We start from the raw sequence: 16,746 nt of genomic DNA on the forward strand, positions 1-16,746 counted from the left end.
GAGTGAAGATTGCTGGAAAACGTATCAACAACCTTAGATATGCAGATGATACCACTTTAATGGCAGAAAGGGAAGTGGAACTCAATAGACTTCTGACGCGCGTACAAGAAGAGAGTGAGAAGTTTGGGCTTAAACTGAACATTAAAAAGACAAAGATCATGGCGTCTTGCCCTATCAAGTCCTGGAGCATCAATGGACAAGAAGTGGAAGCTGTGACAGATTTTCTGTTCTCGGGCTCCAAGATTACCTCGGAAGGAGACTGCAGCCATGAAATTAGGAGACGCCTGCTTCTGGGAAAGAGAGCAATGGTTAGCCTTGACCGCCTAGTAAAGAGCAGAGACATTAGTCTACCAACCAAGATCCGTATAACTCGTGCTATGGTCTTTCCAGTTGTGATGTATGGATGCGAGAGTTGGACTGTGAAAAAGGCTGACCGCCGAAGAATTGACGCGTTTGAATTGTTGTGCTGGCGAAGACTCTTGAGAGTTCCTTGGACTGCCAGAAGATCAAATCAGTCGATATTGTCGACCATAAACCCTGACTGCTCATTGGAGGGTCAAATTCTAAAGTTAAAGCTCAGCTACTTTGGTCATCTGATGAGAAGAGAGGAGTCGCTGGAGAAAGATTTGATGTTGGGAAAGGTTGAGGGTCGCCGGAGAGGGGGTAGGCAGCGAACGCGATGGTTAGATGGCATCCTCGAGGCACTGCAGATGAAGTTATGTGATGTTAAGAAGATAGTGAGAGACCGGAAAGCGTGGCGTGACATGGTCCATAGGGTCACGAAGAGTCGGACACGACTGAACGCCTGAACTGAACTGAACTATAGGGGCCAGGATTCTCTTAATATTACCGAAGAGCCGTAAAACCGGCCTAAAAACATGAAAGCACTCGACAATAATAGCAGAGCAATACTTAGGGCTCGGAAGCTGTACCAAAACGTAGTTAGTTCTCTTTGAAAATAGACTGTGACAGCTACCAACCTGCATGGTGAAGACGAGGAGATTGAATAACTCCGTCGTGGCTGTGCCTTCGAACCCACATAGTGTCAAGCACTGTCGCTGCAACATCGTAGCTGGCACGCCGAGTGTGATCGCTGAGGATGGAGCCTTCCAACCAGGAGTGAGGCTTCCATTCACTTGGACTTGTGCCTGTAAAACAGGGTGATGAAGGTTGCAGCATAAAGTGACCCTCATTCAGCCGCGGCGCTCAAGGAAGCATGTCCAGTCGCGGTCGGCAAAGGATCACAGAAGACTGCTGAGAGCATGATACAGATTACTAAGGACGTGAAAGCCTACATGAAAGGACGAGCAGCCACGAGAATAAAGCAGCTGAGGGACATCAAGTAGTTAGGCTCCTGGTATCATTATGTAGTCTAGGTTGCACTAGCCACATTTTAATGCATTGTAAATACAAATATGCCCTCGCACAGTGTAACTTTAGTCCCACTTATTATTGCAGGTGATCAAAATTATCTGGATGTCTTCCAAAATGGCGTCTCTTATAGCTCGGTCGTCACCCGGAAATGCTAAATCATATATAATATGAGAAATATACAATATATAATGCACATAATATACCGCCGTACCGTTACAGTTCCAAATATCATGGCGAGGATACAATGGAGCTCGAGTTCTGCTCTCATAGCCAAACGAAGCGACGCTTATTCTGCCAAATTTAGGGTCGAGAACAGTTGTCCAACTGTGGCACCATAAACAGCCAAATGGCCAGGGTATCGCTTCCTCGGTAGTAGCGTCCGCTCGCAGCGCTGTGTCTCAAAAGATGGGAGGGGGAGAAGGGCCCCAAGCCCTCTCCTGAAGTATTATATCATTCGATTTTCGCAATTTCGTTACGAATTAAGGATAGTGTTTGAAGTTGAGCAAAATGGTATCGTGGTTTACACAAAACCAGCAGAAAGGAACTTTTTGTCAGATTTCCCTTGTGCCCTGCGCTCCATACCAGTGTCTCCGGTGAGCAACTTCCATGCATGCTAGTTAGAAGCACGGAAATTGTAATTGGAATCTGGGACGTCACATGCATCCTGGATCTACTACACGTGCTCCCTCTCGCCCTGCAGCCCGCTTGTGTCGACGTATGCGTGCGTAAATTCACGGGCTACAATCTACCAGGATGCGTAGAAAGTACCATGACTTTATCTAATCGTTTGAACACGGAGCTGGTACCCGAGCACTGCAGCTACCCTATTGGTGAATGAGAGGGGAGAATGGGGAAAGTTTGTTATATTCAAGGTTGTAACATTAATTTGGGGCGGACAAGGAATATATCATTTGATAGATTTCCAAAAATATACTAAACATAGAAAAATATGGATGTTTGTGAGAAAGACTACTAGGGGGAACCTTCCTGTCCCGATTTTTTTTGTTTTATGTTGACGAATTAGCCGACAGCAACTAACAAAAGAAGCTCGTTCTGCTTTGAATCCTCACCAAGTAACTCACTGAGGTGACAGCGGCTAACACCTCACAGCACATATCTCGTTGCAAGCACAAAAGGCATGACACTCCCCCCTCAGCCAGGAGCTGACCTGCTGGAATATGTGAAAATTACTGATAACATACTTCACATAACTCGATTCAAGAAATAAAAAAACGCTGCAGCGTTATTTGGTGAAATCATTCATCGTGTATCACCCATAAGAGTACTTTTATATTCCACATACTTAACTAATAACTACTATTACTTGTGCAAACTTTTTAATGTTCAGTATGGGGCCGATTTCATTTCATCCTGTTGTATAGAGAGTTAACAATCCTTCCAGTTTGGATTGGTGATGCTAGAATTTTCCGCTCAACCTTTACGGAATCTGGTGCCTCCCGATTGAAAACAAGCACGGTATTCTATATGACCTTGTAATGGCGTTGGGCCTGCAGAGTATATGGAGAACCTGGATGCCAGGACATATGCAGATTTTCACGCATGGCCAGTTAATGAATACGTTAAGAAAGTGTGGCAAGATATTGTGAACTCACAAAACTTGCTTATCGAGCACCTGACTGGCTCCGGCACATTGAAATTTGGAAACCTCTCGAACAATTTTAACCCTGGTACGTTAGTCCAATGCGGCGGGCGGTTCCTGTGTAAATATTGTATATTTTAAATGAAATTAAAAACAAAAATTGCTGGTGAAGTGGTTAGAGCGCTCGACTGCTGTGTTAAGGAAAAGCCAGGCGCTTTTGTGCTGTACGATGACAGTGCATGTTAAAACCCAAGGAAGTCGAAAATCTTTCTATATCGTCCAACAGATCTGGTTGTCGCAGTGAATGACATTTCATGCAGCAATTTCTCATCGTACCTCTGCAACGTGCTAACAGATTCGCAAAGCAGATAGCTTGAAAATCTGCTCTAACTTTTGTTCTCGAGTTAGGAGCAGCTGGCTGATATACAATTTTGTCAGACGGGTCCCTTCCTGGTTAACCTGATTTTACTTATTCTGGTACCTGTTTTTATCTAGCTATAGTGTTCTACTTCAGTTCTGCATTCATCAAGTGTCGTAATTTGTTTATTGTCGGAGTTTATTCGTTGCCGCTGTTCAGACGCCACCTTATATGTGGGGATACCGATTCTTCAAGATCCACTGGCGGCGTTCTATTCGTAGCCCTCCATCCTAGAGCAGATAGTTTAAAATAAAGATTTCATTTAACTAATAAACGCTCTTCCGCACCAAGATAAAAGAGGACAACACTAACAATTTCAGGTTACGCAGGATAGATTTGTATCCATGTCCTATATGCCGGAACTTTGCTGACATGCTTTGCTTTGCAACTTTGCTTCATACTCGGTTCTACGGCTCCCATCACCCTTACGAAGGCATCTTTCGGAGCCTTTACTTTCCATTTACTTTGCCGAAAGGAACTCTTGGTCACTTGCTTTTCACCATTACTCAATCGCCTACATCGGAGCTCCGGAACCCATACACCGGAACCCCTTTCTCAGCCATCCTTTTGTCATTGCTGTTACGCTTGTCCGCGGTGCCCGCCAAAGTGCAGGAGATACAATCCTGGCAGAGGATGGGTAGGGGAGGATCAGAGCTCACATCGAGGGAAATGTTTCCGTGTAGGCAGCATAGTTCCCATATCGTTCTTCCTCTCTCTTTCTCTCTATTCCTCTCTCAGCACACACACACACAAACACGCACACAGACGCACACATACACACGTGTGCGCTCTCGGCAATCCCCGTCAGTGTAACACGCACACGACAGTGTGTGTTAGAAATGCCTGGACACCAAATGCGCAATTGGACCGATGAAAAGCCGAAGTGTGGCCGCCCCTGCCGTATGGCATAGCAAGCCATTATTCAATACTATTCACCGCAACAAAACACAACTTAGGTGCGCTGCAACTGACGGGCGTACCCCGCGACGTACCTAAAAAATAGTGCCACAGAAATTGATCGCGAAAATACTGCACGCTGTTCCGGGGCCTGAACACTGATCTTTTTTTATTTCTAATTAACCCGCCCATTTTGGACTGTTGAGTCCAAAAGGACGTTCATTTATGCAAGCTCTTATGACGACTGTTAAATTTGAGGCATGCGAGCCCGTTTAGATGCATTGAACGCGAAACTTAACTAGGTTCCCGAATAGAGACGTCAGTTTATTGCAACGTTTGCAAGAGAGGGGAAGAGAAAGAAACGGGAACACTTATGAAGCAATGCTCCTGGTGTCTTGGTGGCGCACAACGTCTGAGAAATGATAGTCTTCCATGGAATCGTACGGCTCCGGTCTCGTTGCTGGTTGTATCAAAGTGGTCGGCTCGCAAGTGCGAAGGCACTTGCAGCTGCAGTAGCTATATGTGCATGCGTGTAAAAGGAGGGCATCTGTAGCTGCCGTGCGCCGATAACGCGCACATAAGCGATACCATAGAAGTGTGTGTAATAAACCGGTGGCTCTTGTGTGCAAAGAAAAGCCGCAGTGTGTGTATTTGTAACTCTAATTTGCCGTTATTATGCAATTAAAAATTAAACAACGTGATTATGTACCACATGTTCATTAAAAGAAGAAAAATATCTCACCACAAGAAAGGTTATGCGTATAATTAAGCCAGATTAGGTACATATTCTTTACGACATACAAATCCGAGAGAGTCTCTAGACGTCAACCTACTTTTCGCCTCCCTTTTGCAGCTTTTACAGCTGTGAGTGTGCGAATCCCCATGTCTGGTTTCATTCAGTTTGGTTTGGCTCGCTTTATTGGACTTGACTTGCCTTTGTTTTGTTTATGAAACCAATTTTCCAAGGGACTCCAAAAAAAGGACTGCAGCTACAAGGTATTCGGGAAGTACTATCCGAGCGATTATGAGCTCCAGGCCGCATGCACCATGCAATAACGCCGCATAGTACGGACACGCCTGCGCTTCACCTCCATGAAGCTGCGGTCGAGACTGAGCCAAATTCTGCAGCAAGATCCAAATAGTCGAGCGCCTTCACCACTGACTAACCACGACCTTGCGCATGAATGACAGAGTGCCTTTTCTCGATGTCTACTTTGGACGATCGCAATGATTAATGTCGACTGCACAGTTTTTGGAAAACTGTTTCTTCTATAGTACTATAGAAAGTCTTCCCGCTCATATTACGAATAAAAGCCTATCAACATGCCTGTTCCAGATGATTGGGTGCGCCTGATCGAAATGGCCACATCAAAGAGAGTCAAAGGAATCAATAAAGTTGATCTGCCAGAAAACTCAATGGCACTTGTGGTGTTGCTGCTGGACCAGAGGCGGATGGCGCGTAATGACTCTCGACTGCTCATTGCTTGGAGCCTTGTTCACCAGCTTGTCCCGCTTGCATCCGGCAAATTTATGGATGCGGAAGCTCTGGAAAGATATCCGATAGACCCACACCGAGTGCTGCGCTTGTGCTACGAATATGTCGTCGACGTGATGCCCCTGGCTGTCTCCAAGCGCTACGTCAGCTCTTGTAAGTATAACATGCGTATTTCTAATGCGTCATAAAACTGTGAAGAATGTATGCATTTCGCTCACAAATATAAAATGACGCGGAATTTGCACGAGTCGTGTTTTCTACTTTTTATCGGTCGCATCTTGACAGTTGATCAGGGTGATTATGTATACGTAGTTACGCAAAATGCTTCACAGGCGAAAACGTCATGACTTGCAGCTCAGCGGAAATCAAAATAAGGGCCAAATCTAAGCAGCTGACGAAAGATAAGATGGTGATACAGCTAGTGTCTGTAAAGGGCTAGATTTTGAAACAAGGAAGCAAAAAGATGCCTACTAGGCCAGGGGAATGACGGAAAGGCTTCTTTCCACTTGGCAATTCAAGTTTTGCGCCATTCCAGAAAGCGGTGTGCTCTTGAAACTGAGAAAAGAGGCACATTCTCCTACCTAACTCAGAGCTTTTGTGGTAGCTACATATTTTTGCGCCGCCAAACACGCACTGCAGCATGTTCAAGCTACACCTAGTAAGTTTGATTTTGCTTTACTCATTGTCAGTCCAATATTATTCATCTTTTTTCTGTCTTTACTGATCAGTCCCAAAAACCCATTTAGACTATTTACCCGTCCCTTTTATTGCATTAACATTCTGTTTATACTTATCGATTTGAACAGTGTTTATCACGTTGATAATTTATGTGGAGCTTCCGGATACCTGCCTGATTAAGAAAGAGTGCTTAAATGGATACTCAAAAACCATTTTCAAAACATGAAAACTCGACGGGTGGGGGTTTTGAACATCTACGTACTTATTAGATCCCTATTATTTTAAAATATACTTGTTCATTCGGTTTTTTATCATCTAATATCACAAGCATACATGCCACATAACATTATAAGTATTTGATATTGGAGTCTGCAGAAGATTATTTGTAACGAACTGGGAAATGTGTTATAAAGACCAGAAGGAGAACGACCTCAAAGCAGCTTTGCATCTTTGTTCATTTCCATTTTCGCCTTTGTACAACATTTTGTAGTTCATTTCATGAATCCATACTCAGTGTCAGCCAGCTGTCGATACTTTAGAACAGTAGTAGAGGGTTACGCGAATTGTATTATAGAAATTTCTCTTTTAACCTGGTTTTCATATGTTGCGAAGGCGGCGGAGCAGATGTTAGCGACGGAAGCGAGATTCAAATTAACAGCCCTGGCACATAAAGTGTAGAAATGAAAAGGCCCCCAATGTAATGCCTCAACTCAATTCAACCGATGGCCGACCGTCGATACAGTACTGTGCAGAGCTAGGTAGCCTGTATTTGCGACCAGCCAAGGCAGGGCCAAAAATGGGCCCTGGTAGGCTACCAATTATACGGGTTAATAGTTGGCCAAATACTTCAGCAGGTAACGACATATCCTAGAGCATTAGTACGCAGTGTTCGTCAGCCAAGCATTGCCCTAAGTAGCACCGTCGTTGTTTATCCGTGAGGTTAAGCTAGTACATTGAGCCAGGCAAACATCAACACTGTCGCAGAGAATTAGTCGGCCCCCACTGCTAGGCAGCCAAACATGGTCAAAATAGGACCGTGGTTCTATGCCCACGGGTGGGAAAAGTAGCATCTATTTCCTAGCGAAATCATTCTGCACAATATTTGCACAGTGTGGCAGAGCTAAGCTTTTAATTACAAATAATTAGGAGCGGAATCATGCCCTCATTTATTATAATCTTTGTCACCGTAAGCTTAAAATTATTCCAAATAAGCAGGGAGCAGACTGTAAGGAGCAGATGTGAGGGCTACTTTTATGGCAAGTTTAATGCATAGTAAATGCTTGTCTTTCTTAATTCCAGCAGAATGGAGCTATTCGTTTTTTTAGACCTTACGCTTACGGTATATAAGGGACACTCTTGTGGATTGTACTTCCCGCGGGCGAAAAAAGAGCTCTTGCAAGATGACTGGTCCCATTCCAAGGTTGTCAAAGAAGCCATTGCTTTACACTTCTGGTCTACTTCGAATCGGCGCATCGTAATTTTTGTCAGCCCAAAATTCTCGATAGTTTTGACTACCAAGAACGGAGGTTATGCGCTGCTGGTCTGCGTTGCTCGGTCCTAACAGCAGATGGTGTGACACTCCTAAAGAAATGTGTATCCCCTCAGACCACGGCTGCGTCTGAACGCACGAAAGCCAAACCAGAGATGGTATCAGGTGTCCCGTAACCTAAAAAAGTAGCCAGCAGGTACAATGTGCCGTCTGGTTTCTCTGCGCAAAATAATTTCACTAAGCCTGCTCCCGTATCTGCGGTGGGGGCGAGCGCAGTTGCACAAAAAAGCAATATGAAGAAGCAACTGTTAGATGTGCATGGGAGTGGTGTATATGTTCTCCCAGTATTGGACAAAATGCTATATAAGACAGACAGGCAGACTGGGCGTTGCCTTATTGACCGTAGCATTCTCCAAACATAATCCAACAAGAGACTCTTGCAACATAGGTAAGCATGTAATGACATTAAAGCGCGTATACAGCTTTAAAGAAGCAAATGTTATGGGACAAAGCACTGACTCACCATCTACCCTAATGCTTAAACATAACATACAGTTCCTTGAATCTCGGTGCAGAACACAAATGCTAAAATTCCTCTTTCTAATAAAAAATAATAAATTATCAATGGCTTCTGATTTGTATCTTAAACCGGCATCGTGTAGGGCAGCAAGAAATACGCACACCGAATCACTAAACCTTACTTTGCCAGAGCTAACATCTTCAAATTTTCTTTTCCCGCGCACCATAATCGAATGGAATAACCTAACATTATCATCCTTCCAGGACGTTGATTCTTTAGAACAGGCCATGCATTGATTTGCAATTTTTCTACATCTTGCTGGTACTTGTGTAAATTTTATGTTCATGTTTTTGCACTTTATGCTTCTGTGTTTTCTTCTGGAATTGTTGCCCCTTCTGCCAGGAACCTTCAGTGGTTCTGCAGTATGATACAAAAAAATAAATAAATAAAGCAAAAGCAAGCTTTTTGATTGAAGCTTTCCACATATAAAAGAAAGCGTATCACTGCATGGTTGGTTCCTCAATAAGCTTGAATCGGTAGAGCGCTGGCTTCTGGAGAAATATGCATAAAACTAAAGAAGGCTAACAGGCCTTCCGTGTCTGGTCCAATGTCAACTTGCACGAAATATTGTTCATTACGCATCCTCATCGTTTATTAACTAAACTATACACTTCATGCTTTTCCTGCTGGCCTCACAATCCAAACATATTATTCATATTACTTTTAAGCAATCTTGACTCCGAAATGATATACTGAGCTCTCATAAAATAATCAGTTGACAAGTAGATATAAACATGCCAAGCTGCTTTCTGCTTCTCAATCATTTGTACATGATGCCTGAAACATGTTCTGTCGCTCTGTCATTGTGCCTCCTGCTCTACAGATCTGACGCCATCCGCACTGACTTCCGTCAAGCAGCTGACGGTGAATGTGATGCAAGCCGTGATAAACAAGCTCAATACGACCGAGTGGATCCAGGGCAATGTGCTGTGCCTGATGTACGAGAAGGCCTTGCAGCTGAGGTTTGTGCTGGTCTACCCGAGCACAGTTAGCACCGAGTCGTTACTTCGAGACTTATTCCGTAAGTGGTGTCGTTAATTTTATGGCCGCTTATCGGCATCTACTGTGTCCTTACTGCCATGTGTCTAGGCATGGACTCAATCATACAGACTTGTCAGAACCATAAAATGACTACCACTTACATGAAGTGAACCGTATGATCAGCTTTCTCTGGCGACAGGTGTCGGCCTTCTTTCTCACTTTTCGCCCAATGAAAAAGATAAAGATTGAATTGGATATTCTTTATCTTTTTTTCTTTAACGTCTGGCCTTTTGACAAGGTGTTGGAAGCCAGCTTGTAAAGCTTACGGCGCACAGAGCACGTCGTATTCTTCGCTAATCACAGCCTGATTTGAATTTACTTGTAACAGCTGGCGAGCATTATGGAACGTCTGCTTGCGAGGCCAGCAATGACATAGTCTGGGGGACTGAACGTAAGCGATTTTGACAACTCGTTCTGCATATAGCAAACGTATGCGTTTGTGGGTAGTTTTTATATATCGTAGTTTCAAATTCTGCCTGCGCTTCTCACAAATATTTTCCGAAAACGCTTTAACCTAGAAGTCATAATTTATGACAGAACAACTTTGTGTCACGTTTTGAAGTCGTGAAGGTTATGCAGGCTACTAACCCCTGAGAGAGGCTCCTACTTTGCTTCTGGTGTAAAAGCCTTCTTGTAACAGTTACAGGATCGAGCGACACTAGGAGGTCTCCATGGGTCACTCGGTTACACACCGGCTGCCACTTTATTGCACACTCATAGAACAGTCTGCGGCAATATGCACAATGCTCTACCGTTGGCAGGTTCCCTTCTCTCCTTCTAAAGCTATTTTAATGGTACTTCCTGCTTTCAAAAATCTGCATACATAAGAAAGAACAAGTTTCGCCAATGGCCTGCTCTGGGCTCTGTAATGCGGAGCCTATAACAGACACTGCGAGAAATATACCCACGGCGCATATGTTAGCACGGAAACAACCCTTTATTTGAATGCTGCATGACTATATGCTAATTATTGTTACATCATACTTACTACTGAGTTTAAAATACACCTACGCACAACATAGCCACAAGCCAGTTCTCTAAAAGGAAACCGAAAGCAAATACTACATATGAAATTGTTGATTGTAAAGCCGATACTCACACTTTACTTTTAAAACACGCACACAATCTTCAGGGCCGATCAATAAAATTCTTCTGGTTTTTCAGATACAATTGCAATTGAGATGCTCCTGCTAAGCCTAAGCTATCTATAGATGATACGATACTAGTTCGCGAGGTCTAGCAGTTTAACTTGGAGTACTAAGTTGCAGTATATGATCAAAATGGCTCACTTGACCATTGCGGTTCGCTCTGTGACAAAATAAATGTCTCTTTCTTAGCACTAGACCACCAAGCAAACGCACGCCAAACAATGCGAAACGGTGCTTCCCATGCCTTAATTTAGACAGCGTTAAATACCTTCAGCTTTTTTAGCGAGAATCTGAGGCCAGTTTCCAAATGACAAGGAGGGATTTACTCTGGAATTCAATAGCAGACCGGAGGGATGAATGTATGTCGTTGTTACGTTGGCCGAGCCAGCACTCACTTGCATCAGACATTAGTGCGCATGACGGAAATACCGGGAATGTTCATTGCAAGCATAAAGAGGTGATAAATTGTTGCCAATTCTTCACTAGACTGCTGATACATTACAAAATGTAGTGCTATCATAATGTTTCTAGTTGTAGGTTTCCAACTTCATTCCAGCGGTCACCAACCGACACAATTCTACAGGTTGAAAGCGAAGACTACGTTAAGTGCATTGTATACCGTTGAATGTAGCTGACTTTGGCGGGAAGAGCCTGTGGGCCCCTCGTGCCGCGCTCTTATCGCAAGCCACGGCGCATGACTAGACAAAAAGGAGGTTGGCATTAGGTGCCTCAACGCGAGCAGGCACCGCAATAAAAAACAGTTCGAACCTGAACTCTGTCGGTGCCGGTTATTCCTCGTCTTAGCTGATCTTGTTCGAAGCATACAATAGGTGGTATGTCCGCCCACACGTACCACGTGCAGCCGTCAGTGGTCGGTCGCAGTTTCCCGACCAGGAGCACGGGTGTGTGCACTTGCGAGCAGAGCTGTCGAAAATACGGTGGTACCAGCCCACAGCCAAAGACGAGGAGTATTTCTGCGCTTCGGGTGGTTGGAGTTCCGGCGAGGGCGGAGGTTTGGAGCCTCGGTGGAGAGCGGCGTGGCAGGGGCGAGGTCATCAAGCCTCCTGGCTAAAGCATCCAATCGCTTTTCTATGCTCACAAGCTGGGAGGCTGTTGTAGTAGTGGAAGGGGGTCTGGTAAGATGTGAGCATTGAGGGCGCGATAATCTTCACATGGCTTCCGGATGCCCGGATCTTTTATTGCCACCATGTGGAGTGGCGATGCACAGCTGCTGGAATAAGAGCGCACAATGCCGAGTTCAAGCATGTGTTGAAACTCACGGTGAGTGAAAGCGAGGTGTTATACAGACAGGCGGTGAGAGTGAACAAACACAGGTAGTCCAGAGGCCACGATGTGGTGGGTGATGGAGTGTTTCCCCCGGTGACTCACAGGTGTGCGGAATCGCGATATTGGAAAAATCGGCAAGGATTTTTCCGTGCGGGAAAGCAGGGACGAGAGCTCCAAGGCCTCTCGCCGCAGAGGTGGAGAGTACGCCGTTAACGGAGAGTTTGGTGCTGAGATCGATGAGGCGATACGCTTGCATATAGACACCGAGGTTGAAGAAACTGAAGAAATCAGCGTCGAAAACAGCTTGTGAGGCATCGGTGGTGCTGAAATTCCATCGGAATGTCCAGTACAATACGAGTTTAAGTGTAAGAGAGCGTTGGCCGTACGTACGAATGGGGGAGTAGTTTATTCGTTGCGACGGCGATCTGGCCGTCGCAACGAATAAACTCCGTTGCTTTCTCTCTACGGAGGGAGGGGGGAGCCCGGCAGTGCACTTCGCACCGCGCTCTTATCGCAAGCTACGGCACGAGATCTGTTGGGTTAAAATGGCGGCAGGTTGACTGGTGGAAACGCGTTCAACAAAGCGCCGCAATGCCTAGTGTCCTGGGACGGGTAGCCGGCTGTAAGAAGGGTGGAAGAGCCAGCGGAATCCATCTAGGAGGGCCGGGTTGCGTGGTCGATGCCGGGTAGCCATTTGCTGCTGCGAAGGAGGCGCTCGCAGATGCCACTTCGCTAATACATTCCGTTCCTGACGCTCCCTGTGTCTTGTCACTGATGCATCTAGCATTGCCGTCGGCGCAGTACATCAGCAGCATGTCTTTAACTGGCAGCCTCTCAGTTTTTCTCACAAAAGCTAAAGCCACCAGAGGCTAACTACAGCACCTCCGGTCGAGAACTCCTCGCGGTCTACCTCGCCATCATGCATTTCCCCCACTTCTTGAAGGGTCGCGACTTCCACGTCGCCACAGACCATAAACCTTTGACACTTGCCTTCCAACGGAATTACAACACCTACACTGAACGTGAGATTCAACAAATGTCCTTTATTTAGTAGTTTACAGTGGATCTCCGTCACATACATGGACTGGAAAATACTGCTGCTGATGCACTTTCGCGTGTCGGTGTCATGACATCCTACTCACCACTAGACATGAAGCAGTTAGTAGCCGCACAGCGCTACGAACCACAGGTTCATCGCCTTCGTTCCTCCTCCTCGTTCCTGGCCTTCGCTGAATGTCCGCTGCCATTTTACTCCATGTTGATTACGTGCGAGACATCCACTGGTGTACCGCCTCCTTTCGTACCTTTGGCTGTCCGTCGCGCCATATTTGACAAATTGCACCACATGAGCCACCCTCGCATTCCAGCCACACAGAAGCTGGTTTCATCGCGCTTCCTTTGGCCGAGCATGAATGCCGGTGTCCGATTTGCTCGACACGAACCTGCCTTCAATGTCAGCGTGTGAAAATTTCAATGGCATACCATCACGCCTGCCTCTCCTTTTCGGCCTCCCGATGCGCAGTTCTCCACCCAAACATTGTTGAGCCTCTTGGTCACCACGTGGAGCCTCGTTCCTGCTCAGATGTATGGATCGATTTACCCGCTGGCCCGAGGTTATACCCATTTCTGACACTATACAGAGACAATTGTTAAGGTCTCCATTGCCGGCTGGATGTACCGTTTCGTCTGCCAGTCTGTCATTAGTACCGACCGCGGGCATAGTTTCTGTCGTCCCTGTTCACCGCTCTTGCCGACATCCTTGGCGTCGGCTACAATCATACGACCACCTACCATTCTTCCGAAAACGGCGTAGTGGAACGTCTTGATCGCCAACTCGAGTCTGTCCTTACCATTTAGCAACCGAAAGAACTCCGGTCCGACTATCTTCCGCACATCCTTCTGGGAATCCGCTCAGCACTGAAGGCTGACCTTGGCTGCTCTTCTGCTGAGCTGGTTTAAAGCGTTCCCTTGCGACTTCCTGGGGAATTCTCATCTTCCTCCCCTCCGCTCATTCATGATGCCTCATCTTACCTCCGGGACCTCGGCACCACATTGTGACACATCACTCCGGTCATCCCTGCTAATCGTCACCCTCCATCCACATTTTTGAGCAAGATCTGGACTCCCGCAGCCATGTTTCCGTTCGCCTAGACCACGTCCGTCCTCCCCTAACACCGGCCTACAATGGACCGTAGCCTGCATATATTGTCACTCCTCCAACCGTGACCCCACCGCTCACTCTCGCTCCGACTCTGCCAATTCTGCCACCAAACTCGTCCGCTGCATGGGCAGATCCTGTGGCTTCCGCTCTACTGGGGGAGCCCTGTAGAGCCCCTCGCTCCGTGCTCTTATCACAAGACTAGGCACGGTGCTGGACAAAGTGAAAGAGGTTGGCACTAGGCGCCTCAGTGCTAGCAACGCAATAAAAAAAAACAGCTCGAACCCGAATTTTGTCAAAGCTGCTTATTTCTCGTGTTAGCGGCGACAAGCCCCATGCTGCTCTTGGCTTGCTAGGACGGCTACATCTTCACAATGTCGGCTGAAGTGTGCAATTGGTGGTTGTTCAAATCCAGGGGAAGCGACTAAAATCATGCTCTTCAGCATGCGCAAAAACAAATTTGCTGACAGACAACAACCTTTCGTAGAAGTGTAATAGCACGGTTTATTTAAAAATCACCCAACCAGCACTGGGCGTCTTTTATAGCGCAATGAAAATATAGTCCTTTAGTGCGAAATCTGTGAATCCATAGACACGCCCTAAAAACGTTACTTGTTTGTTCTCATCAAACATCTGTTATTTTATTTGGCTCTTAGCGAATATGTCATCCTTAGTTGCACCGGTTTTCAATGTGCTCAGAAACGTTTGTGTGCATAATCCGTATTTGAATGCTTGACGCTTTTCCGATCTTTGTCAATACAGTGGAGGTGCCGGATATCGCCGAAAGCTTCACCGCCCCTTACCTGGCTGCGCGGCGTGTGAAGACGATGAACACATTCAGATATAATGTCAATGTGAGCTTCAACACAGCCAATGTTAATGCGGTCTACAGACCATATCAGGCAACCATCCACTTCTTGGCCGGTATTCTGCAGCTGCCGCTGTTTATTCCCGGTGCTCCAGCCGCGTTCAACTACGGATCCATAGGGCAGGTACGAACGGCGACGCATGGTGAAACTGCATTCACCCTATTCTGGTTACCTGATCAGACAAAGAAAACGTTCGCTTTTGAACTGAAGCTTTGTGCACAAACTGAAACGATCGCCTAACATATAATCAGAAAGCAATGCTGAAAATGCTTAACGAAATATCTACAAATACCAATACTTCTGGGGCTCAACAGGCTTTTAAGCTCCTTCTCCGCGTAATATTGGGCATGCGTCATTGTCAGAGCTATCCATAAATTTTGGAGAACCATTCCGCCCGGATGGTGTAACAATCTTCATTGCGTTGTCGCACAAATGTAAAAGCTCACGTGGAAGACTTCACCAAATCAAATTAAAGCATTGTAAAATTGAGGTATTCAATCGGGCAGCAGATTTGGAGACGTGATACAGAAGCAAAGCCAAATATCCGGTCTTATTATCGCATTGAAGCATTCAATATTAATATTGAACCTGCGAAAATAAAAGCTGCTTTTGAAAACAATCTTCATTGCGTTGTTGCACAAGTGTCAATAGCTCGAGTGAAAGACTTCACCAAATAAAATTAAAGCATTGTAAAAGTAGAGTATTCAATCGGTCAGCAGATTTGGAAATGCGATACAGGAGGGAAGCCAACTATCTGGTTTTACGATCGCATTGGAGCATTCAATATCAATGTTGGACCTGCGAAAATAGAAGCTGCTATTGAGACAAGTGTGGCACTCAGACAAGCAGCTTTCGAGCATTCACGCAACTGCGCTTCGTGGTTAATTCAAGAACACCGATGGATCTGCAGATCAAAGCACGTGTTGCCTTCGCGTTTCACACGACACACAGAATTCTGGCAAATACCCCAAACTAGAACCAACTATGAGCTATTAATGCTTCGCCACAGCTTGCTTACACTCTTAAACTGTCTCGAAAAGCAAGGCATACGATCCTTCCTACACTTCGATCTTTTCACTACCCTTCTTGTGTAAGTAATGATTGTTGCATGACTTTTCACTCTTTCAATTTCATTCTTGTGTGGAGAAATGTTCCGGAACGTTTTAAAACTACTTCTGTTCAACAATCTTTTTTTTTCTTTTTGATGCAAATTTCTAAGTGTATTGATTTATGATTGTGTATTAAGTTTACTGTTTTTCTATATTCAAAATAGCAATCATCTAAAAAAAATTTGTCAACGCCTTCGGGGAATGTGCGTGTAGTGGTCCTGCGCTGTTGCTTGTAAGGGGGTCAAGGGCCCTTCAAGCTGCTTCCGTGCAGCTTTTTTCCTTAGCCTCCTCCATATATTTTATAGACAATAAACAATTGAATTGAATTGAATTTCAACACACGCCAAAAAAAAAAAAAACCGATTGATTTCAAGAAACGTGACGCTAGTACCGATGACTCGGCCTCGTGAAAGACAAAGTAAGGGGTCTTGATGAGAGCTGGAGAAGGAAGTTGTATTATACACAGCTGCCAACTGACAATACAAGTGTGTAGCTGCACATACAGACCACAGCCATAGCAAAAAAGCATTTCACAAAGAGGAAGCAAACTTCCTCTTGCAACGGACACAGCCTAGCACAGTAAGCATAACTGAGGCTGATTAA

Source organism: Amblyomma maculatum, chromosome 8 (assembly GCF_055883805.1).
Source record: "Amblyomma maculatum isolate TAMU_Amacu chromosome 8, ASM5588380v1, whole genome shotgun sequence".
Classification (NCBI taxonomy): Eukaryota; Metazoa; Arthropoda; class Arachnida; order Ixodida; family Ixodidae; genus Amblyomma; species Amblyomma maculatum.